This window comes from Balaenoptera ricei, chromosome 4 (genome assembly GCF_028023285.1).
Source record: "Balaenoptera ricei isolate mBalRic1 chromosome 4, mBalRic1.hap2, whole genome shotgun sequence".
Taxonomy (NCBI): domain Eukaryota; kingdom Metazoa; phylum Chordata; class Mammalia; order Artiodactyla; family Balaenopteridae; genus Balaenoptera; species Balaenoptera ricei.
This window is the reverse complement of record NC_082642.1, coordinates 45,373,428-45,397,911: the sequence shown is the minus strand read 5'-3', so window position 1 is coordinate 45,397,911 and position 24,484 is coordinate 45,373,428.

The window sequence follows — 24,484 nt, the reverse complement described above, 5'->3', positions numbered from 1 at the left end:
GAACAGCTTAAAAAGAGAATCCTAATGTGATTTCTTTATAATGTATGTGTTCCTTATCTTATCCTAGTGTCTAAACTCTTCTCCATGGCTGGACACCCAAATAATATTCCTTTACGTGCTAAGGGGTATCTAGAGAGTGGGATAGGTTTAATAACTACCCTAACCCTAACGCGTACCCTAACCCTAACCCCTACCCTAACCCTAACACGTACCCTAATCCTAACCCGTACCCTAAACCGAGCCCTAACCCTAACACTAACCCTAACCCTAACCCTAACCCATACCCTACGCCGTACCCGAACCCCTCCCCGAACCCCTACCCTAAGCCGTACCCTAACCCTAACCCTAAGCCTAACCCTAACCCTAGGCTACCCTTGACTGCTTCTGCCTCCAATAGATTTCCTAAGCACTAGTGTTTTAAGGAACAGCTTAAAAAGAGAATCCTAATGTGATTTCTTTATAATGTATGTGTTCCTTATTTTATCCTAGTGTCTAAACTCTTCTCCATGGCTGGACCCCCAAATAATATTCCTTTACGTGCTAAGGGGTATCTAGAGAGTGGGATAGGTTTAATAACTACCCTAACCCTAACGCGTACCCTAACCCTAACACCTACCCTAACCCTAACACGTACCCTAATCCTAACCCGTACCGTAAACCGAGCCCTAACCCTAACACTAACCCTAACCCTAACCCTAACCCATACCCTACGCCGTACCCGAACCCCTCCCCGAACCCGTACCCTAAGCCGTACCCTAAGCCTAACCCTAAGCCTAACCCTAACCCTAGGCTACCCTTGACTGCTTCTGCCTCCAATAGATTTCCTAAGCACTAGTGTTGTAAGGAACAGCTTAAAAAGAGAATCCTAATGTGATTTCTTTATAATGTATGTGTTCCTTATTTTATCCTAGTGTCTAAACTCTTCTCCATGGCTGGACCCCCAAATAATATTCCTTTACGTGCTAAGGGGTATCTAGAGAGTGGGATAGGTTTAATAACTACCCTAACCCTAACGCGTACCCTAACCCTAACCCCTACCCTAACCCTAACACGTACCCTAATCCTAACCCGTACCCTAAACCGAGCCCTAACCCTAACACTAACCCTAACCCTAACCCTAACCCATACCCTACGCCGTACCCGAACCCTAAGCCGTACCCTAAGCCTAACCCTAAGCCTAACCCTAACCCTAGGCTACCCTTGACTGCTTCTGCCTCCAATAGATTTCCTAAGCACTAGTGTTTTAAGGAACAGCTTAAAAAGAGAATCCTAATGTGATTTCTTTATAATGTATGTGTTCCTTATTTTATCCTAGTGTCTAAAGTCTTTTCCATGGCTGGACCCGCAAATAATATTCCTTTACGTGCTAAGGGGTATCTAGAGAGTGGGATAGGTTTAATAACTACCCTAACCCTAACACGTACCCTAATCCTAACCCGTACCCTAAACCGAGCCCTAACCCTAACACTAACCCTAACCCTAACCCTAACCCATACCCTACGCCGTACCCGAACCCTAAGCCGTACCCTAACCCTAACCCTAAGCCTAACCCTAACACTAGGCTACCCTTGACTGCTTCTGCCTCCAACAGATTTCCTAAGCACTAGTGTTTGAAGGAACAGCTTAAAAAGAGAATCCTAATGCGATTTCTTTATAATGTATGTGTTCCTTATTTTATCCTAGTGTCTAAACTCTTCTCCATGGCTGGACCCCCAAATAATATTCCTTTACGTGCTAAGGGGTATCTAGAGAGTGGGATAGGTTTAATAACTACCCTAACCCTAACGCGTACCCTAACCCTAACCCCTACCCTAACCCTAACACGTACCCTAATCCTAACCCGTACCCTAAACCGATCCCTAACCCTAACACTAACCCTAACCCTAACCCAAACCCATACCCTACGCCGAACCCGTACCCTAAGCCGTACCCTAAGCCTAACCCTAAGCCTAGCCCTAACCCTAGGCTACCCTTGAGTGCTTCGGTCTCCAATAGATTTCCTAAGAACTAGTGTTTTAAGGAACAGCTTAAAAACAGAATCCTAATGTGATTTCTAACCCGTACCCTAAACCGAGCCCTAACCCTAACACTAACCCTAACCCTAACCCTAACCCATACCCTACGCCGTACCAGAACCCCTCCCCGAACCCCTACCCTAAGCCGTACCCTAAGCCTAACCCTAAACCTAACCCTAACCCTAGGCTACCCTTGACTGCTTCTGCCTCCAATAGATTTCCTAAGCACTAGTGTTTGAAGGAACAGCTTAAAAAGAGAATCCTAATGTGATTTCTTTATAATGTATGTGTTCCTTATCTTATCCTAGTGTCTAAACTCTTCTCCATGGCTGGACCCTCAAATAATATTCCTTTACGTGCTAAGGGGTATCTAGAGAGTGGGATAGGTTTAATAACTACCCTAACCCTAACGCGTACCCTAACCCTAACACCTACCCTAACCCTAACACGTACCCTAATCCTAACCCGTACCCTAAACCGAGCCCTAACCCTAACACTAACCCTAACCCTAACCCTAACCCATACCCTACGCCGTACCCGAACCCTAAGCCGTACCCTAAGCCTAACCCTAAGCCTAACCCTAACCCTAGGCTACCCTTGACTGCTTCTGCCTCCAATAGATTTCCTAAGCACTAGTGTTTGAAGGAACAGCTTAAAAAGAGAATCCTAATGTGATTTCTTTATAATGGGTGTGTTCCTTATCTTATCCTAGTGTCTAAACTCTTCTCCATGGCTGGACCCCCAAATAATATTCCTTTACGTGCTAAGGGGTATCTAGAGAGTGGGATAGGTTTAATAACTACCCTAACCCTAACGCGTACCCTAACCCTAACCCATACCCTAACCCTAACACGTACCCTAATCCTAACCCGTACCCTAAACCGAGCCCTAACCCTAACACTAACCCTAACCCTAACCCTAACCCATACCCTACGCCGTACCCGAACCCCTCCCCGAACCCCTACCCTAAGCCGTACCCTAACCCTAACCCTAAGCCTAACCCTAACCCTAGGCTACCCTTGACTGCTTCTGCCTCCAATAGATTTCCTAAGCACTAGTGTTTTAAGGAACAGCTTAAAAAGAGAATCCTAATGTGATTTCTTTATAATGTATGTGTTCCTTATTTTATCCTAGTGTCTAAACTCTGCTCCATGGCTGGACCCCCAAATAATATTCCTTTACGTGCTAAGGGGTATCTAGAGAGTGGGATAGGTTTAATAACTACCCTAACCCTAACGCGTACCCTAACCCTAACACCTACCCTAACCCTAACACGTACCCTAATCCTAACCCGTACCCTAAACCGAGCCCTAACCCTAACACTCACCCTAACCCTAACCCTAACCCATACCCTATGCCGTACCCGAACCCCTCCCCGAACCCGTACCCTAAGCCATACCCTAAGCCTAACCCTAAGCCTAACCCTAACCCTAGGCTACCCTTGACTGCTTCTGCCTCCAATAGATTTCCTAAGCACTAGTGTTTGAAGGAACAGCTTAAAAAGAGAATCCTAATGCGATTTCTTTATAATGTATGTGTTCCTTATTTTATCCTAGTGTCTAAACTCTTCTCCATGACTGGACCCCCAAATAATATTCCTTTACGTGCTAAGGGGTATCTAGAGAGTGGGATAGGTTTAATAACTACCCTAACCCTAACGCGTACCCTAACCCTAACCCCTACCCTAACCCTAACACGTACCCTAATCCTAACCCGTACCCTAAACCGATCCCTAACCCTAACACTAACCCTAACCCTAACCCAAACCCATACCCTACGCCGAACCCGTACCCTAAGCCGTACCCTAAGCCTAACCCTAAGCCTAGCCCTAACCCTAGGCTACCCTTGAGTGCTTCGGTCTCCAATAGATTTCCTAAGAACTAGTGTTTTAAGGAACAGCTTAAAAACAGAATCCTAATGTGATTTCTAACCCGTACCCTAAACCGAGCCCTAACCCTAACACTAACCCTAACCCTAACCCTAACCCATACCCTACGCCGTACCCGAACCCCTCCCCGAACCCGTACCCTAAGCCGTACCCTAAGCCTAACCCTAAGCCTAACCCTAACCCTAGGCTACCCTTGACTGCTTCTGCCTCCAATAGATTTCCTAAGCACTAGTGTTTGAAGGAACAGCTTAAAAAGAGAATCCTAATGTGATTTCTTTATAATGTATGTGTTCCTTATCTTATCCTAGTGTCTAAACTCTTCTCCATGGCTGGACCCCCAAATAATATTCCTTTACGTGCTAAGGGGTATCTAGAGAGTGGGATAGGTTTAATAACTACCCTAACCCTAACGCGTACCCTAACCCTAACCCCTACCCTAACCCTAACACGTACCCTAATCCTAACCCGTACCCTAAACCGAGCCCTAACCCTAACACTAACCCTAACCCTAACCCTAACCCATACCCTACGCCGTACCCGAACCCTAAGCCGTACCCTAAGCCTAACCCTAAGCCTAACCCTAACCCTAGGCTACCCTTGACTGCTTCTGCCTCCAATAGATTTCCTAAGCACTAGTGTTTTAAGGAACAGCTTAAAAAGAGAATCCTAATGTGATTTCTTTATAATGTATGTGTTCCTTATTTTATCCTAGTGTCTAAACTCTTCTCCATGGCTGGACCCGCAAATAATATTCCTTTACGTGCTAAGGGGTATCTAGAGAGTGGGATAGGTTTAATAACTACCCTAACCCTAACGCGTACCCTAACCCTAACACCTACCCTAACCCTAACACGTACCCTAATCCTAACCCGTACCCTAAACCGAGCCCTAACCCTAACACTCACCCTAACCCTTACCCTAACCCATACCCTATGCCGTACCCGAACCCCTCCCCGAACCCGTACCGTAAGCCATACCCTAAGCCTAACCCTAAGCCTAACCCTAACCCTAGGCTACCCTTGACTGCTTCTGCCTCCAATAGATTTCCTAAGCACTAGTGTTTGAAGGAACAGCTTAAAAAGAGAATCCTAATGTGATTTCTTTATAATGTATGTGTTCCTTATCTTATCCTAGTGTCTAAACTCTTCTCCATGGCTGGACCCCCAAATAATATTCCTTTACGTGCTAAGGGGTATCTAGAGAGTGGGATAGGTTTAATAACTACCCTAACCCTAACGCGTACCCTAACCCTAACCCCTACCCTAACCCTAACACGTACCCTAATCCTAACCCGTACCCTAAACCGAGCCCTAACCCTAACACTAACCCTAACCCTAACCCTAACCCATACCCTACGCCATACCCGAACCCTAAGCCGTACCCTAAGCCTAACCCTAAGCCTAACCCTAACCCTAGGCTACCCTTGACTGCTTCTGCCTCCAATAGATTTCCTAAGCACTAGTGTTTTAAGGAACAGCTTAAAAAGAGAATCCTAATGTGATTTCTTTATAATGTATGTGTTCCTTATTTTATCCTAGTGTCTAAACTCTTCTCCATGGCTGGACCCGCAAATAATATTCCTTTACGTGCTAAGGGGTATCTAGAGAGTGGGATAGGTTTAATAACTACCCTAACCCTAACGCGTACCCTAACCCTAACACCTACCCTAACCCTAACACGTACCCTAATCCTAACCCGTACCCTAAACCGAGCCCTAACCCTAACACTAACCCTAACCCTAACCCTAACCCATACCCTACGCCGTACCCGAACCCCTCCCCGAACCCCTACCCTAAGCCGTACCCTAACCCTAACCCTAAGCCTAACCCTAACCCTAGGCTACCCTTGACTGCTTCTGCCTCCAATAGATTTCCTAAGCACTAGTGTTTTAAGGAACAGCTTAAAAAGAGAATCCTAATGTGATTTCTTTATAATGTATGTGTTCCTTATTTTATCCTAGTGTCTAAACTCTTCTCCATGGCTGGACCCCCAAATAATATTCCTTTACGTGCTAAGGGGTATCTAGAGAGTGGGATAGGTTTAATAACTACCCTAACCCTAACGCGTACCCTAACCCTAACACCTACCCTAACCCTAACACGTACCCTAATCCTAACCCGTACCCTAAACCGAGCCCTAACCCTAACACTAACCCTAACCCTAACCCTAACCCATACCCTACGCCGTACCCGAACCCCTCCCCGAACCCGTACCCTAAGCCGTACCCTAAGCCTAACCCTAAGCCTAACCCTAACCCTAGGCTACCCTTGACTGCTTCTGCCTCCAATAGATTTCCTAAGCACTAGTGTTGTAAGGAACAGCTTAAAAAGAGAATCCTAATGTGATTTCTTTATAATGTATGTGTTCCTTATTTTATCCTAGTGTCTAAACTCTTCTCCATGGCTGGACCCCCAAATAATATTCCTTTACGTGCTAAGGGGTATCTAGAGAGTGGGATAGGTTTAATAACTACCCTAACCCTAACGCGTACCCTAACCCTAACCCCTACCCTAACCCTAACACGTACCCTAATCCTAACCCGTACCCTAAACCGAGCCCTAACCCTAACACTAACCCTAACCCTAACCCTAACCCATACCCTACGCCGTACCCGAACCCCTCCCCAAACCCGTACCCTAAGCCGTACCCTAACCCTAACCCTAAGCCTAACCCTAACCCTAGGCTACCCTTGACTGCTTCTGCCTCCAATAGATTTCCTAAGCACTAGTGTTGTAAGGAACAGCTTAAAAAGAGAATCCTAATGTGATTTCTTTATAATGGGTGTGTTCCTTATCTTATCCTAGTGTCTAAACTCTTCTCCATGGCTGCACCCCCAAATAATATTCCTTTACGTGCTAAGGGGTATCTAGAGAGTGGGATAGGTTTACTAACTACCCTAACCCTAATGCGTACCCTAACCCTAACCCCTACCCTAACCCTAACACGTACCCTAATCCTAACCCGTACCCTAAACCGAGCCCTAACCCTAACACGAACCCTAACCCTAACCCTAACCCATACCCTACACCGTACCCGAACCCCTCCCCGAACCCCTACCCTAAGCCGTACCCTAACCCTAACCCTAAGCCTAACCCTAACCCTAGGCTACCCTTGACTGCTTCTGCCTCCAATAGATTTCCTAAGCACTAGTGTTTGAAGGAACAGCTTAAAAAGAGAATCCTAATGCGATTTCTTTATAATGTATGTGTTCCTTATCTTATCCTAGTGTCTAAACTCTTCTCCATGGCTGGACCCCCAAATAATATTCCTTTACGTGCTAAGGGGTATCTAGAGAGTGGGATAGGTTTAATAACTACCCTAACCCTAACGCGTACCCTAACCCTAACCCCTACCCTAACCCTAACACGTACCCTAATCCTAACCCGTACCCTAAACCGATCCCTAACCCTAACATTAACCCTAACCCTAACCCAAACCCATACCCTACGCCGAACCCGTACCCTAAGCCGTACCCTAAGCCTAACCCTAAGCCTAGCCCTAACCCTAGGCTACCCTTGAGTGCTTCGGTCTCCAATAGATTTCCTAAGAACTAGTGTTTTAAGGAACAGCTTAAAAACAGAATCCTAATGTGATTTCTAACCCGTACCCTAAACCGAGCCCTAACCCTAACACTAACCCTAACCCTAACCCTAACCCGTACCCTACGCCGTACCCGAACCCCTCCCCGAACCCGTACCCTAAGCCGTACCCTAAGCCTAACCCTAAGCCTAACCCTAACCCTAGGCTACCCTTGACTGCTTCTGCCTCCAATAGATTTCCTAAGCACTAGTGTTTGAAGGAACAGCTTAAAAAGAGAATCCTAATGTGATTTCTTTATAATGGGTGTGTTCCTTATCTTATCCTAGTGTCTAAACTCTTCTCCATGGCTGGACACCCAAATAATATTCCTTTACGTGCTAAGGGGTATCTAGAGAGTGGGATAGGTTTAATAACTACCCTAACCCTAACGCGTACCCTAACCCTAACCCCTACCCTAACCCTAACACGTACCCTAATCCTAACCCGTACCCTAAACCGAGCCCTAACCCTAACACTAACCCTAACCCTAACCCTAACCCATACCCTACGCCGTACCCGAACCCCTCCCCGAACCCCTACCCTAAGCCGTACCCTAACCCTAACCCTAAGCCTAACCCTAAACCTAGGCTACCCTTGACTGCTTCTGCCTCCAATAGATTTCCTAAGCACTAGTGTTTTAAGGAACAGCTTAAAAAGAGAATCCTAATGTGATTTCTTTATAATGTATGTGTTCCTTATCTTATCCTAGTGTCTAAACTCTTCTCCATGGCTGGACCCCCAAATAATATTCCTTTACGTGCTAAGGGGTATCTAGAGAGTGGGATAGGTTTAATAACTACCCTAACCCTAACGCGTACCCTAACCCTAACCCCTACCCTAACCCTAACACGTACCCTAATCCTAACCCGTACCCTAAACCGAGCCCTAACCCTAACACTAACCCTAACCCTAACCCTAACCCATACCCTACGCCATACCCGAACCCTAAGCCGTACCCTAAGCCTAACCCTAAGCCTAACCCTAACCCTAGGCTACCCTTGACTGCTTCTGCCTCCAATAGATTTCCTAAGCACTAGTGTTTTAAGGAACAGCTTAAAAAGAGAATCCTAATGTGATTTCTTTATAATGTATGTGTTCCTTATTTTATCCTAGTGTCTAAACTCTTCTCCATGGCTGGACCCGCAAATAATATTCCTTTACGTGCTAAGGGGTATCTAGAGAGTGGGATAGGTTTAATAACTACCCTAACCCTAACGCGTACCCTAACCCTAACACCTACCCTAACCCTAACACGTACCCTAATCCTAACCCGTACCCTAAACCGAGCCCTAACCCTAACACTAACCCTAACCCTAACCCTAACCCATACCCTACGCCGTACCCGAACCCCTCCCCGAACCCCTACCCTAAGCCGTACCCTAACCCTAACCCTAAGCCTAACCCTAACCCTAGGCTACCCTTGACTGCTTCTGCCTCCAATAGATTTCCTAAGCACTAGTGTTTTAAGGAACAGCTTAAAAAGAGAATCCTAATGTGATTTCTTTATAATGTATGTGTTCCTTATTTTATCCTAGTGTCTAAACTCTTCTCCATGGCTGGACCCCCAAATAATATTCCTTTACGTGCTAAGGGGTATCTAGAGAGTGGGATAGGTTTAATAACTACCCTAACCCTAACGCGTACCCTAACCCTAACACCTACCCTAACCCTAACACGTACCCTAATCCTAACCCGTACCCTAAACCGAGCCCTAACCCTAACACTAACCCTAACCCTAACCCTAACCCATACCCTACGCCGTACCCGAACCCCTCCCCGAACCCGTACCCTAAGCCGTACCCTAAGCCTAACCCTAAGCCTAACCCTAACCCTAGGCTACCCTTGACTGCTTCTGCCTCCAATAGATTTCCTAAGCACTAGTGTTGTAAGGAACAGCTTAAAAAGAGAATCCTAATGTGATTTCTTTATAATGTATGTGTTCCTTATTTTATCCTAGTGTCTAAACTCTTCTCCATGGCTGGACCCCCAAATAATATTCCTTTACGTGCTAAGGGGTATCTAGAGAGTGGGATAGGTTTAATAACTACCCTAACCCTAACGCGTACCCTAACCCTAACCCCTACCCTAACCCTAACACGTACCCTAATCCTAACCCGTACCCTAAACCGAGCCCTAACCCTAACACTAACCCTAACCCTAACCCTAACCCATACCCTACGCCGTACCCGAACCCCTCCCCAAACCCGTACCCTAAGCCGTACCCTAACCCTAACCCTAAGCCTAACCCTAACCCTAGGCTACCCTTGACTGCTTCTGCCTCCAATAGATTTCCTAAGCACTAGTGTTGTAAGGAACAGCTTAAAAAGAGAATCCTAATGTGATTTCTTTATAATGGGTGTGTTCCTTATCTTATCCTAGTGTCTAAACTCTTCTCCATGGCTGCACCCCCAAATAATATTCCTTTACGTGCTAAGGGGTATCTAGAGAGTGGGATAGGTTTACTAACTACCCTAACCCTAATGCGTACCCTAACCCTAACCCCTACCCTAACCCTAACACGTACCCTAATCCTAACCCGTACCCTAAACCGAGCCCTAACCCTAACACGAACCCTAACCCTAACCCTAACCCATACCCTACACCGTACCCGAACCCCTCCCCGAACCCCTACCCTAAGCCGTACCCTAACCCTAACCCTAAGCCTAACCCTAACCCTAGGCTACCCTTGACTGCTTCTGCCTCCAATAGATTTCCTAAGCACTAGTGTTTGAAGGAACAGCTTAAAAAGAGAATCCTAATGCGATTTCTTTATAATGTATGTGTTCCTTATCTTATCCTAGTGTCTAAACTCTTCTCCATGGCTGGACCCCCAAATAATATTCCTTTACGTGCTAAGGGGTATCTAGAGAGTGGGATAGGTTTAATAACTACCCTAACCCTAACGCGTACCCTAACCCTAACCCCTACCCTAACCCTAACACGTACCCTAATCCTAACCCGTACCCTAAACCGATCCCTAACCCTAACATTAACCCTAACCCTAACCCAAACCCATACCCTACGCCGAACCCGTACCCTAAGCCGTACCCTAAGCCTAACCCTAAGCCTAGCCCTAACCCTAGGCTACCCTTGAGTGCTTCGGTCTCCAATAGATTTCCTAAGAACTAGTGTTTTAAGGAACAGCTTAAAAACAGAATCCTAATGTGATTTCTAACCCGTACCCTAAACCGAGCCCTAACCCTAACACTAACCCTAACCCTAACCCTAACCCGTACCCTACGCCGTACCCGAACCCCTCCCCGAACCCGTACCCTAAGCCGTACCCTAAGCCTAACCCTAAGCCTAACCCTAACCCTAGGCTACCCTTGACTGCTTCTGCCTCCAATAGATTTCCTAAGCACTAGTGTTTGAAGGAACAGCTTAAAAAGAGAATCCTAATGTGATTTCTTTATAATGGGTGTGTTCCTTATCTTATCCTAGTGTCTAAACTCTTCTCCATGGCTGGACACCCAAATAATATTCCTTTACGTGCTAAGGGGTATCTAGAGAGTGGGATAGGTTTAATAACTACCCTAACCCTAACGCGTACCCTAACCCTAACCCCTACCCTAACCCTAACACGTACCCTAATCCTAACCCGTACCCTAAACCGAGCCCTAACCCTAACACTAACCCTAACCCTAACCCTAACCCATACCCTACGCCGTACCCGAACCCCTCCCCGAACCCCTACCCTAAGCCGTACCCTAACCCTAACCCTAAGCCTAACCCTAAACCTAGGCTACCCTTGACTGCTTCTGCCTCCAATAGATTTCCTAAGCACTAGTGTTTTAAGGAACAGCTTAAAAAGAGAATCCTAATGTGATTTCTTTATAATGTATGTGTTCCTTATTTTATCCTAGTGTCTAAACTCTTCTCCATGGCTGGACCCCCAAATAATATTCCTTTACGTGCTAAGGGGTATCTAGAGAGTGGGATAGGTTTAATAACTACCCTAACCCTAACGCGTACCCTAACCCTAACACCTACCCTAACCCTAACACGTACCCTAATCCTAACCCGTACCCTAAACCGAGCCCTAACCCTAACACTAACCCTAACCCTAACCCTAACCCATACCCTACGCCGTACCCGAACCCCTCCCCGAACCCGTACCCTAAGCCGTACCCTAAGCCTAACCCTAAGCCTAACCCTAACCCTAGGGTACCCTTGACTGCTTCTGCCTCCAATAGATTTCCTAAGCACTAGTGTTGTAAGGAACAGCTTAAAAAGAGAATCCTAATGTGATTTCTTTATAATGGGTGTGTTCCTTATCTTATCCTAGTGTCTAAACTCTTCTCCATGGCTGGACCCCCAAATAATATTCCTTTACGTGCTAAGGGGTATCTAGAGAGTGGGATAGGTTTAATAACTACCCTAACCCTAACGCGTACCCTAACCCTAACCCCTACCCTAACCCTAACACGTACCCTAATCCTAACCCGTACCCTAAACCGAGCCCTAACCCTAACACTAACCCTAACCCTAACCCATACCCTACGCCGTACCCGAACCCCTCCCCGAACCCCTACCCTAAGCCGTACCCTAACCCTAACCCTAAGCCTAACCCTAACCCTAGGCTACCCTTGACTGCTTCTGCCTCCAATAGATTTCCTAAGCACTAGTGTTTTAAGGAACAGCTTAAAAAGAGAATCCTAATGTGATTTCTTTATAATGTATGTGTTCCTTATTTTATCCTAGTGTCTAAACTCTTCTCCATGGCTGGACCCCCAAATAATATTCCTTTACGTGCTAAGGGGTATCTAGAGAGTGGGATAGGTTTAATAACTACCCTAACCCTAACGCGTACCCTAACCCTAACACCTACCCTAACCCTAACACGTACCCTAATCCTAACCCGTACCCTAAACCGAGCCCTAACCCTAACACTAACCCTAACCCTAACCCTAACCCATACCCTACGCCGTACCCGAACCCCTCCCCGAACCCGTACCCTAAGCCGTACCCTAAGCCTAACCCTAAGCCTAACCCTAACCCTAGGCTACCCTTGACTGCTTCTGCCTCCAATAGATTTCCTAAGCACTAATGTTGTAAGGAACAGCTTAAAAAGAGAATCCTAATGTGATTTCTTTATAATGTATGTGTTCCTTATTTTATCCTAGTGTCTAAACTCTTCTCCATGGCTGGACCCCCAAATAATATTCCTTTACGTGCTAAGGGGTATCTAGAGAGTGGGATAGGTTTAATAACTACCCTAACCCTAACGCGTACCCTAACCCTAACCCCTACCCTAACCCTAACACGTACCCTAATCCTAACCCGTACCCTAAACCGAGCCCTAACCCTAACACTAACCCTAACCCTAACCCTAACCCATACCCTACGCCGTACCCGAACCCCTCCCCAAACCCGTACCCTAAGCCGTACCCTAACCCTAACCCTAAGCCTAACCCTAACCCTAGGCTACCCTTGACTGCTTCTGCCTCCAATAGATTTCCTAAGCACTAGTGTTGTAAGGAACAGCTTAAAAACAGAATCCTAATGTGATTTCTTTATAATGGGTGTGTTCCTTATCTTATCCTAGTGTCTAAACTCTTCTCCATGGCTGCACCCCCAAATAATATTCCTTTACGTGCTAAGGGGTATCTAGAGAGTGGGATAGGTTTACTAACTACCCTAACCCTAATGCGTACCCTAACCCTAACCCCTACCCTAACCCTAACACGTACCCTAATCCTAACCCGTACCCTAAACCGAGCCCTAACCCTAACACGAACCCTAACCCTAACCCTAACCCATACCCTACACCGTACCCGAACCCCTCCCCGAACCCCTACCCTAAGCCGTACCCTAACCCTAACCCTAAGCCTAACCCTAACCCTAGGCTACCCTTGACTGCTTCTGCCTCCAATAGATTTCCTAAGCACTAGTGTTTGAAGGAACAGCTTAAAAAGAGAATCCTAATGCGATTTCTTTATAATGTATGTGTTCCTTATCTTATCCTAGTGTCTAAACTCTTCTCCATGGCTGGACCCCCAAATAATATTCCTTTACGTGCTAAGGGGTATCTAGAGAGTGGGATAGGTTTAATAACTACCCTAACCCTAACGCCTACCCTAACCCTAACCCCTACCCTAACCCTAACACATACCCTAATCCTAACCCGTACCCTAAACCGATCCCTAACCCTAACATTAACCCTAACCCTAACCCAAACCCATACCCTACGCCGAACCCGTACCCTAAGCCGTACCCTAAGCCTAACCCTAACCCTAGCTCTAACCCTAGGCTACCCTTGAGTGCTTCGGTCTCCAATAGATTTCCTAAGAACTAGTGTTTTAAGGAACAGCTTAAAAACAGAATCCTAATGTGATTTCTAACCCGTACCCTAAACCGAGCCCTAACCCTAACACTAACCCTAACCCTAACCCTAACCCATACCCTACGCCGTACCCGAACCCCTCCCCGAACCCGTACCCTAAGCCGTACCCTAAGCCTAACCCTAAGCCTAAACCTAACCCTAGGCTACCCTTGACTGCTTCTGCCTCCAATAGATTTCCTAAGCACTAGTGTTTGAAGGAACAGCTTAAAAAGAGAATCCTAATGTGATTTCTTTATAATGGGTGTGTTCCTTATCTTATCCTAGTGTCTAAACTCTTCTCCATGGCTGGACACCCAAATAATATTCCTTTACGTGCTAAGGGGTATCTAGAGAGTGGGATAGGTTTAATAACTACCCTAACCCTAACGCGTACCCTAACCCTAACCCCTACCCTAACCCTAACACGTACCCTAATCCTAACCCGTACCCTAAACCGAGCCCTAACCCTAACACTAACCCTAACCCTAACCCTAACCCATACCCTACGCCGTACCCGAACCCCTCCCCGAACCCCTACCCTAAGCCGTACCCTAACCCTAACCCTAAGCCTAACCCTAAACCTAGGCTACCCTTGACTGCTTCTGCCTCCAATAGATTTCCTAAGCACTAGTGTTTTAAGGAACAGCTTAAAAAGAGAATCCTAATGTGATTTCTTTATAATGTATGTGTTCCTTATTTTATCCTAGTGTCTAAACTCTTCTCCATGGCTGGACCCCCAAATAATATTCCTTTACGTGCTAAGGGGTATCTAGAGAGTGGGATAGGTTTAATAACTACCCTAACCCTAACGCGTACCCTAACCCTAACACCTACCCTAACCCTAACACGTACCCTAATCCTAACCCGTACCCTAAACCGAGCCCTAACCCTAACACTAACCCTAACCCTAACCCAAACCCATACCCTACGCCGAACCCGTACCCTAAGCCGTACCCTAAGCCTAACCCTAAGCCTAACCCTAACCCTAGGCTACCCTTGACTGCTTCTGCCTCCAATAGATTTCCTAAGCACTAGTGTTTGAAGGAACAGCTTAAAAAGAGAATCCTAATGTGATTTCTTTATAATGGGTGTGTTCCTTATCTTATCCTAGTGTCTAAACTCTTCTCCATGGCTGGACCCCCAAATAATATTCCTTTACGTGCTAAGGGGTATCTAGAGAGTGGGATAGGTTTAATAACTACCCTAACCCTAACGCGTACCCTAACCCTAACCCATACCCTAACCCTAACACGTACCCTAATCCTAACCCGTACCCTAAACCGAGCCCTAACCCTAACACTAACCCTAACCCTAACCCTAACCCATACCCTACGCCGTACCCGAACCCCTCCCCGAACCCCTACCCTAAGCCGTACCCTAACCCTAACCCTAAGCCTAACCCTAACCCTAGGCTACCCTTGACTGCTTCTGCCTCCAATAGATTTCCTAAGCACTAGTGTTTTAAGGAACAGCTTAAAAAGAGAATCCTAATGTGATTTCTTTATAATGTATGTGTTCCTTATTTTATCCTAGTGTCTAAACTCTGCTCCATGGCTGGACCCCCAAATAATATTCCTTTACGTGCTAAGGGGTATCTAGAGAGTGGGATAGGTTTAATAACTACCCTAACCCTAACGCGTACCCTAACCCTAACACCTACCCTAACCCTAACACGTACCCTAATCCTAACCCGTACCCTAAACCGAGCCCTAACCCTAACACTCACCCTAACACTAACCCTAACCCATACCCTATGCCGTACCCGAACCCCTCCCCGAACCCGTACCCTAAGCCATACCCTAAGCCTAACCCTAAGCCTAACCCTAACCCTAGGCTACCCTTGACTGCTTCTGCCTCCAATAGATTTCCTAAGCACTAGTGTTTGAAGGAACAGCTTAAAAAGAGAATCCTAATGCGATTTCTTTATAATGTATGTGTTCCTTATTTTATCCTAGTGTCTAAACTCTTCTCCATGACTGGACCCCCAAATAATATTCCTTTACGTGCTAAGGGGTATCTAGAGAGTGGGATAGGTTTAATAACTACCCTAACCCTAACGCGTACCCTAACCCTAACCCCTACCCTAACCCTAACACGTACCCTAATCCTAACCCGTACCCTAAACCGATCCCTAACCCTAACACTAACCCTAACCCTAACCCAAACCCATACCCTACGCCGAACCCGTACCCTAAGCCGTACCCTAAGCCTAACCCTAAGCCTAGCCCTAACCCTAGGCTACCCTTGAGTGCTTCGGTCTCCAATAGATTTCCTAAGAACTAGTGTTTTAAGGAACAGCTTAAAAACAGAATCCTAATGTGATTTCTAACCCGTACCCTAAACCGAGCCCTAACCCTAACACTAACCCTAACCCTAACCCTAACCCATACCCTACGCCGTACCCGAACCCCTCCCCGAACCCGTACCCTAAGCCGTACCCTAAGCCTAACCCTAAGCCTAACCCTAACCCTAGGCTACCCTTGACTGCTTCTGCCTCCAATAGATTTCCTAAGCACTAGTGTTGTAAGGAACAGCTTAAAAAGAGAATCCTAATGTGATTTCTTTATAATGTATGTGTTCCTTATTTTATCCTAGTGTCTAAACTCTTCTCCATGGCTGGACCCCCAAATAATATTCCTTTACGTGCTAAGGGGTATCTAGAGAGTGGGATAGGTTTAATAACTACCCTAACCCTAACGCGTACCCTAACCCTAACCCCTACCCTAACCCTAACACGTACCCTAATCCTAACCCGTACCCTAAACCGAGCCCTAACCCTAACACTAACCCTAACCCTAACCCTAACCCATACCCTACGCCGTACCCGAACCCTAAGCCGTACCCTAAGCCTAACCCTAAGCCTAACCCTAACCCTAGGCTACCCTTGACTGCTTCTGCCTCCAATAGATTTCCTAAGCACTAGTGTTTTAAGGAACAGCTTAAAAAGAGAATCCTAATGTGATTTCTTTATAATGTATGTGTTCCTTATTTTATCCTAGTGTCTAAAGTCTTTTCCATGGCTGGACCCGCAAATAATATTCCTTTACGTGCTAAGGGGTATCTAGAGAGTGGGATAGGTTTAATAACTACCCTAACCCTAACACGTACCCTAATCCTAACCCGTACCCTAAACCGAGCCCTAACCCTAACACTAACCCTAACCCTAACCCTAACCCATACCCTACGCCGTACCCGAACCCTAAGCCGTACCCTAACCCTAACCCTAAGCCTAACCTTAACCCTAGGCTACCCTTGACTGCTTCTGCCTCCAACAGATTTCCTAAGCACTAGTGTTTGAAGGAACAGCTTAAAAAGAGAATCCTAATGCGATTTCTTTATAATGTATGTGTTCCTTATTTTATCCTAGTGTCTAAACTCTTCTCCATGGCTGGACCCCCAAATAATATTCCTTTACGTGCTAAGGGGTATCTAGAGAGTGGGATAGGTTTAATAACTACCCTAACCCTAACGCGTACCCTAACCCTAACCCCTACCCTAACCCTAACACGTACCCTAATCCTAACCCGTACCCTAAACCGATCCCTAACCCTAACACTAACCCTAACCCTAACCCAAACCCATACCCTACGCCGAACCCGTACCCTAAGCCGTACCCTAAGCCTAACCCTAAGCCTAGCCCTAACCCTAGGCTACCCTTGAGTGCTTCGGTCTCCAATAGATTTCCTAAGAACTAGTGTTTTAAGGAACAGCTTAAAAACAGAATCCTAATGTGATTTCTAACCCGTACCCTAAACCGAGCCCTAACCCTAACACTAACCGTAACCCTAACCCTAACCCATACCCTACGCCGTACCCGAACCCCTCCCCGAACCCCTACCCTAAGCCGTACCCTAAGCCTAACCCTAAGCCTAACCCTAACCCTAGGCTACCCTTGACTGCTTCTGCCTCCAATAGATTTCCTAAGCACTAGTGTTTGAAGGAACAGCTTAAAAAGAGAATCCTAATGTGATTTCTTTATAATGTATGTGTTCCTTATCTTATCCTAGTGTCTAAACTCTTCTCCATGGCTGGACCCTCAAATAATATTCCTTTACGTGCTAAGGGGTATCTAGAGAGTGGGATAGGTTTAATAACTACCCTAACCCTAACGCGTACCCTAACCCTAACACCTACCCTAACCCTAACACGTACCCTAATCCTAACCCGTACCCTAAACCGAGCCCTAACCCTAACACTAACCCTAACCCTAACCCTAACCCATACCCTACGCCGTACCCGAACCCTAAGCCGTACCCTAAGCCTAACCCTAAGCCTAACCCTAACCCTAGGCTACCCTTGACTGCTTCTGCCTCCAATAGATTTCCTAAGCACTAGTGTTTGAAGGAACAGCTTAAAAAGAGAATCCTAATGTGATTTCTTTATAATGGGTGTGTTCCTTATCTTATCCTAGTGTCTAAACTCTTCTCCATGGCTGGACCCCCAAATAATATTCCTTTACGTGCTAAGGGGTATCTAGAGAGTGGGATAGGTTTAATAACTACCCTAACCCTAACGCGTACCCTAACCCTAACCCATACCCTAACCCTAACACGTACCCTAATCCTAACCCGTACCCTAAACCGAGCCCTAACCCTAACACTAACCCTAACCCTAACCCTAACCCATACCCTACGCCGTACCCGAACCCCTCCCCGAACCCCTACCCTAAGCCGTACCCTAAGCCTAACCCTAAGCCTAACCCTAACCCTAGGCTACCCTTGACTGCTTCTGCCTCCAATAGATTTCCTAAGCACTAGTGTTTGAAGGAACAGCTTAAAAAGAGAATCCTAATGTGATTTCTTTATAATGTATGTGTTCCTTATCTTATCCTAGTGTCTAAACTCTTCTCCATGGCTGGACCCTCAAATAATATTCCTTTACGTGCTAAGGGGTATCTAGAGAGTGGGATAGGTTTAATAACTACCCTAACCCTAACGCGTACCCTAACCCTAACACCTACCCTAACCCTAACACGTACCCTAATCCTAACCCGTACCCTAAACCGAGCCCTAACCCTAACACTAACCCTAACCCTAACCCTAACCCATACCCTACGCCGTACCCGAACCCTAAGCCGTACCCTAAGCCTAACCCTAAGCCTAACCCTAACCCTAGGCTACCCTTGACTGCTTCTGCCTCCAATAGATTTCCTAAGCACTAGTGTTTGAAGGAACAGCTTAAAAAGAGAATCCTAATGTGATTTCTTTATAATGGGTGTGTTCCTTATCTTATCCTAGTGTCTAAACTCTTCTCCATGGCTGGACCCCCAAATAATATTCCTTTACGTGCTAAGGGGTATCTAGAGAGTGGGATAGGTTTAATAACTACCCTAACCCTAACGCGTACCCTAACCCTAACCCATACCCTAACCCTAACACGTACCCTAATCCTAACCCGTACCCTAAACCGAGCCCTAACCCTAACACTAACCCTAACCCTAACCCTAACCCATACCCTACGCCGTACCCGAACCCCTCCCCGAACCCCTACCCTAAGCCGTACCCTAACCCTAACCCTAAGCCTAACCCTAACCCTAGGCTACCCTTGACTGCTTCTGCCTCCAATAGATTTCCTAAGCACTAGTGTTTTAAGGAACAGCTTAAAAAGAGAATCCTAATGTGATTTCTTTATAATGTATGTGTTCCTTATTTTATCCTAGTGTCTAAACTCTGCTCCATGGCTGGACCCCCAAATAATATTCCTTTACGTGCTAAGGGGTATCTAGAGAGTGGGATAGGTTTAATAACTACCCTAACCCTAACGCGTACCCTAACCCTAACACCTACCCTAACCCTAACACGTACCCTAATCCTAACCCGTACCCTAAACCGAGCCCTAACCCTAACACTCACCCTAACCCTAACCCTAACCCATACCCTATGCCGTACCCGAACCCCTCCCCGAACCCGTACCCTAAGCCATACCCTAAGCCTAACCCTAAGCCTAACCCTAACCCTAGGCTACCCTTGACTGCTTCTGCCTCCAATAGATTTCCTAAGCACTAGTGTTTGAAGGAACAGCTTAAAAAGAGAATCCTAATGCGATTTCTTTATAATGTATGTGTTCCTTATTTTATCCTAGTGTCTAAACTCTTCTCCATGACTGGACCCCCAAATAATATTCCTTTACGTGCTAAGGGGTATCTAGAGAGTGGGATAGGTTTAATAACTACCCTAACCCTAACGCGTACCCTAACCCTAACCCCTACCCTAACCCTAACACGTACCCTAATCCTAACCCGTACCCTAAACCGATCCCTAACCCTAACACTAACCCTAACCCTAACCCAAACCCATACCCTACGCCGAACCCGTACCCTAAGCCGTACACTAAGCCTAACCCTAAGCCTAGCCCTAACCCTAGGCTACCCTTGAGTGCTTCGGTCTCCAATAGATTTCCTAAGAACTAGTGTTTTAAGGAACAGCTTAAAAACAGAATCCTAATGTGATTTCTAAACCGTACCCTAAACCGAGCCCTAACCCTAACACTAACCCTAACCCTAACCCTAACCCATACCCTACGCCGTACCCGAACCCCTCCCCGAACCCGTACCCTAAGCCGTACCCTAAGCCTAACCCTAAGCCTAACCCTAACCCTAGGCTACCCTATAGATTTCCTAAGCACTAGTGTTTTAAGGAACAGCTTAAAAAGAGAATCCTAATGTGATTTCTTTATAATGTATGTGTTCCTTATTTTATCCTAGTGTCTAAACTCTTCTCCATGGCTGGACCCGCAAATAATATTCCTTTACGTGCTAAGGGGTATCTAGAGAGTGGGATAGGTTTAATAACTACCCTAACCCTAACGCGTACCCTAACCCTAACACCTACCCTAACCCTAACACGTACCCTAATCCTAACCCGTACCCTAAACCGAGCCCTAACCCTAACACTCACCCTAACCCTAACCCTAACCCATACCCTATGCCGTACCCGAACCCCTCCCCGAACCCGTACCGTAAGCCATACCCTAAGCCTAACCCTAAGCCTAACCCTAACCCTAGGCTACCCTTGACTGCTTCTGCCTCCAATAGATTTCCTAAGCACTAGTGTTTGAAGGAACAGCTTAAAAAGAGAATCCTAATGTGATTTCTTTATAATGTATGTGTTCCTTATCTTATCCTAGTGTCTAAACTCTTCTCCATGGCTGGACCCCCAAATAATATTCCTTTACGTGCTAAGGGGTATCTAGAGAGTGGGATAGGTTTAATAACTACCCTAACCCTAACGCGTACCCTAACCCTAACCCCTACCCTAACCCTAACACGTACCCTAATCCTAACCCGTACCCTAAACCGAGCCCTAACCCTAACACTAACCCTAACCCTAACCCTAACCCATACCCTACGCCATACCCGAACCCTAAGCCGTACCCTAAGCCTAACCCTAAGCCTAACCCTAACCCTAGGCTACCCTTGACTGCTTCTGCCTCCAATAGATTTCCTAAGCACTAGTGTTTTAAGGAACAGCTTAAAAAGAGAATCCTAATGTGATTTCTTTATAATGTATGTGTTCCTTATTTTATCCTAGTGTCTAAACTCTTCTCCATGGCTGGACCCCCAAATAATATTCCTTTACGTGCTAAGGGGTATCTAGAGAGTGGGATAGGTTTAATAACTACCCTAACCCTAACGCGTACCCTAACCCTAACCCCTACCCTAACCCTAACACGTACCCTAATCCTAACCCGTACCCTAAACCGAGCCCTAACCCTAACACTAACCCTAACCCTAACCCTAACCCATACCCTACGCCGTACCCGAACCCCTCCCCGAACCCCTACCCTAAGCCGTACCCTAACCCTAACCCTAAGCCTAACCCTAACCCTAGGCTACCCTTGACTGCTTCTGCCTCCAATAGATTTCCTAAGCACTAGTGTTTTAAGGAACAGCTTAAAAAGAGAATCCTAATGTGATTTCTTTATAATGTATGTGTTCCTTATTTTATCCTAGTGTCTAAACTCTTCTCCATGGCTGGACCCCCAAATAATATTCCTTTACGTGCTAAGGGGTATCTAGAGAGTGGGATAGGTTTAATAACTACCCTAACCCTAACGCGTACCCTAACCCTAACACCTACCCTAACCCTAACACGTACCCTAATCCTAACCCGTACCGTAAACCGAGCCCTAACCCTAACACTAACCCTAACCCTAACCCTAACCCATACCCTACGCCGTACCCGAACCCCTCCCCGAACCCTTACCCTAAGCCGTACCCTAAGCCTAAACCTAAGCCTAACCCTAACCCTAGGCTACCCTTGACTGCTTCTGCCTCCAATAGATTTCCTAAGCACTAGTGTTGTAAGGAACAGCTTAAAAAGAGAATCCTAATGTGATTTCTTTATAATGTATGTGTTCCTTATTTTATCCTAGTGTCTAAACTCTTCTCCATGGCTGGACCCCCAAATAATATTCCTTTACGTGCTAAGGGGTATCTAGAGAGTGGGATAGGTTTAATAACTACCCTAACCCTAACGCGTACCCTAACCCTAACCCCTACCCTAACCCTAACACGTACCCTAATCCTAACCCGTACCCTAAACCGAGCCCTAACCCTAACACTAACCCTAACCCTAACCCTAACCCATACCCTACGCCGTACCCGAACCCTAAGCCGTACCCTAAGCCTAACCCTAAGCCTAACCCTAACCCTAGGCTACCCTTGACTGCTTCTGCCTCCAATAGATTTCCTAAGCACTAGTGTTTTAAGGAACAGCTTAAAAAGAGAATCCTAATGTGATTTCTTTATAATGTATGTGTTCCTTATTTTATCCTAGTGTCTAAAGTCTTTTCCATGGCTGGACCCGCAAATAATATTCCTTTACGTGCTAAGGGGTATCTAGAGAGTGGGATAGGTTTAATAACTACCCTAACCCTAACACGTACCCTAATCCTAACCCGTACCCTAAACCGAGCCCTAACCCTAACACTAACCCTAACCCTAACCCTAACCCATACCCTACGCCGTACCCGAACCCTAAGCCGTACCCTAACCCTAACCCTAAGCCTAACCCTAACCCTAGGCTACCCTTGACTGCTTCTGCCTCCAACAGATTTCCTAAGCACTAGTGTTTGAAGGAACAGCTTAAAAAGAGAATCCTAATGCGATTTCTTTATAATGTATGTGTTCCTTATTTTATCCTAGTGTCTAAACTCTTCTCCATGGCTGGACCCCCAAATAATATTCCTTTACGTGCTAAGGGGTATCTAGAGAGTGGGATAGGTTTAATAACTACCCTAACCCTAACGCGTACCCTAACCCTAACCCCTACCCTAACCCTAACACGTACCCTAATCCTAACCCGTACCCTAAACCGATCCCTAACCCTAACACTAACCCTAACCCTAACCCAAACCCATACCCTACGCCGAACCCGTACCCTAAGCCGTACCCTAAGCCTAACCCTAAGCCTAGCCCTAACCCTAGGCTACCCTTGAGTGCTTCGGTCTCCAATAGATTTCCTAAGAACTAGTGTTTTAAGGAACAGCTTAAAAACAGAATCCTAATGTGATTTCTAACCCGTACCCTAAACCGAGCCCTAACCCTAACACTAACCCTAACCCTAACCCTAACCCATACCCTACGCCGTACCCGAACCCCTCCCCGAACCCCTACCCTAAGCCGTACCCTAAGCCTAACCCTAAACCTAACCCTAACCCTAGGCTACCCTTGACTGCTTCTGCCTCCAATAGATTTCCTAAGCACTAGTGTTTGAAGGAACAGCTTAAAAAGAGAATCCTAATGTGATTTCTTTATAATGTATGTGTTCCTTATCTTATCCTAGTGTCTAAACTCTTCTCCATGGCTGGACCCTCAAATAATATTCCTTTACGTGCTAAGGGGTATCTAGAGAGTGGGATAGGTTTAATAACTACCCTAACCCTAACGCGTACCCTAACCCTAACACCTACCCTAACCCTAACACGTACCCTAATCCTAACCCGTACCCTAAACCGAGCCCTAACCCTAACACTAACCCTAACCCTAACCCTAACCCATACCCTACGCCGTACCCGAACCCTAAGCCGTACCCTAAGCCTAACCCTAAGCCTAACCCTAACCCTAGGCTACCCTTGACTGCTTCTGCCTCCAATAGATTTCCTAAGCACTAGTGTTTGAAGGAACAGCTTAAAAAGAGAATCCTAATGTGATTTCTTTATAATGGGTGTGTTCCTTATCTTATCCTAGTGTCTAAACTCTTCTCCATGGCTGGACCCCCAAATAATATTCCTTTACGTGCTAAGGGGTATCTAGAGAGTGGGATAGGTTTAATAACTACCCTAACCCTAACGCGTACCCTAACCCTAACCCATACCCTAACCCTAACACGTACCCTAATCCTAACCCGTACCCTAAACCGAGCCCTAACCCTAACACTAACCCTAACCCTAACCCTAACCCATACCCTACGCCGTACCCGAACCCCTCCCCGAACCCCTACCCTAAGCCGTACCCTAACCCTAACCCTAAGCCTAACCCTAACCCTAGGCTACCCTTGACTGCTTCTGCCTCCAATAGATTTCCTAAGCACTAGTGTTTTAAGGAACAGCTTAAAAAGAGAATCCTAATGTGATTTCTTTATAATGTATGTGTTCCTTATTTTATCCTAGTGTCTAAACTCTGCTCCATGGCTGGACCCCCAAATAATATTCCTTTACGTGCTAAGGGGTATCTAGAGA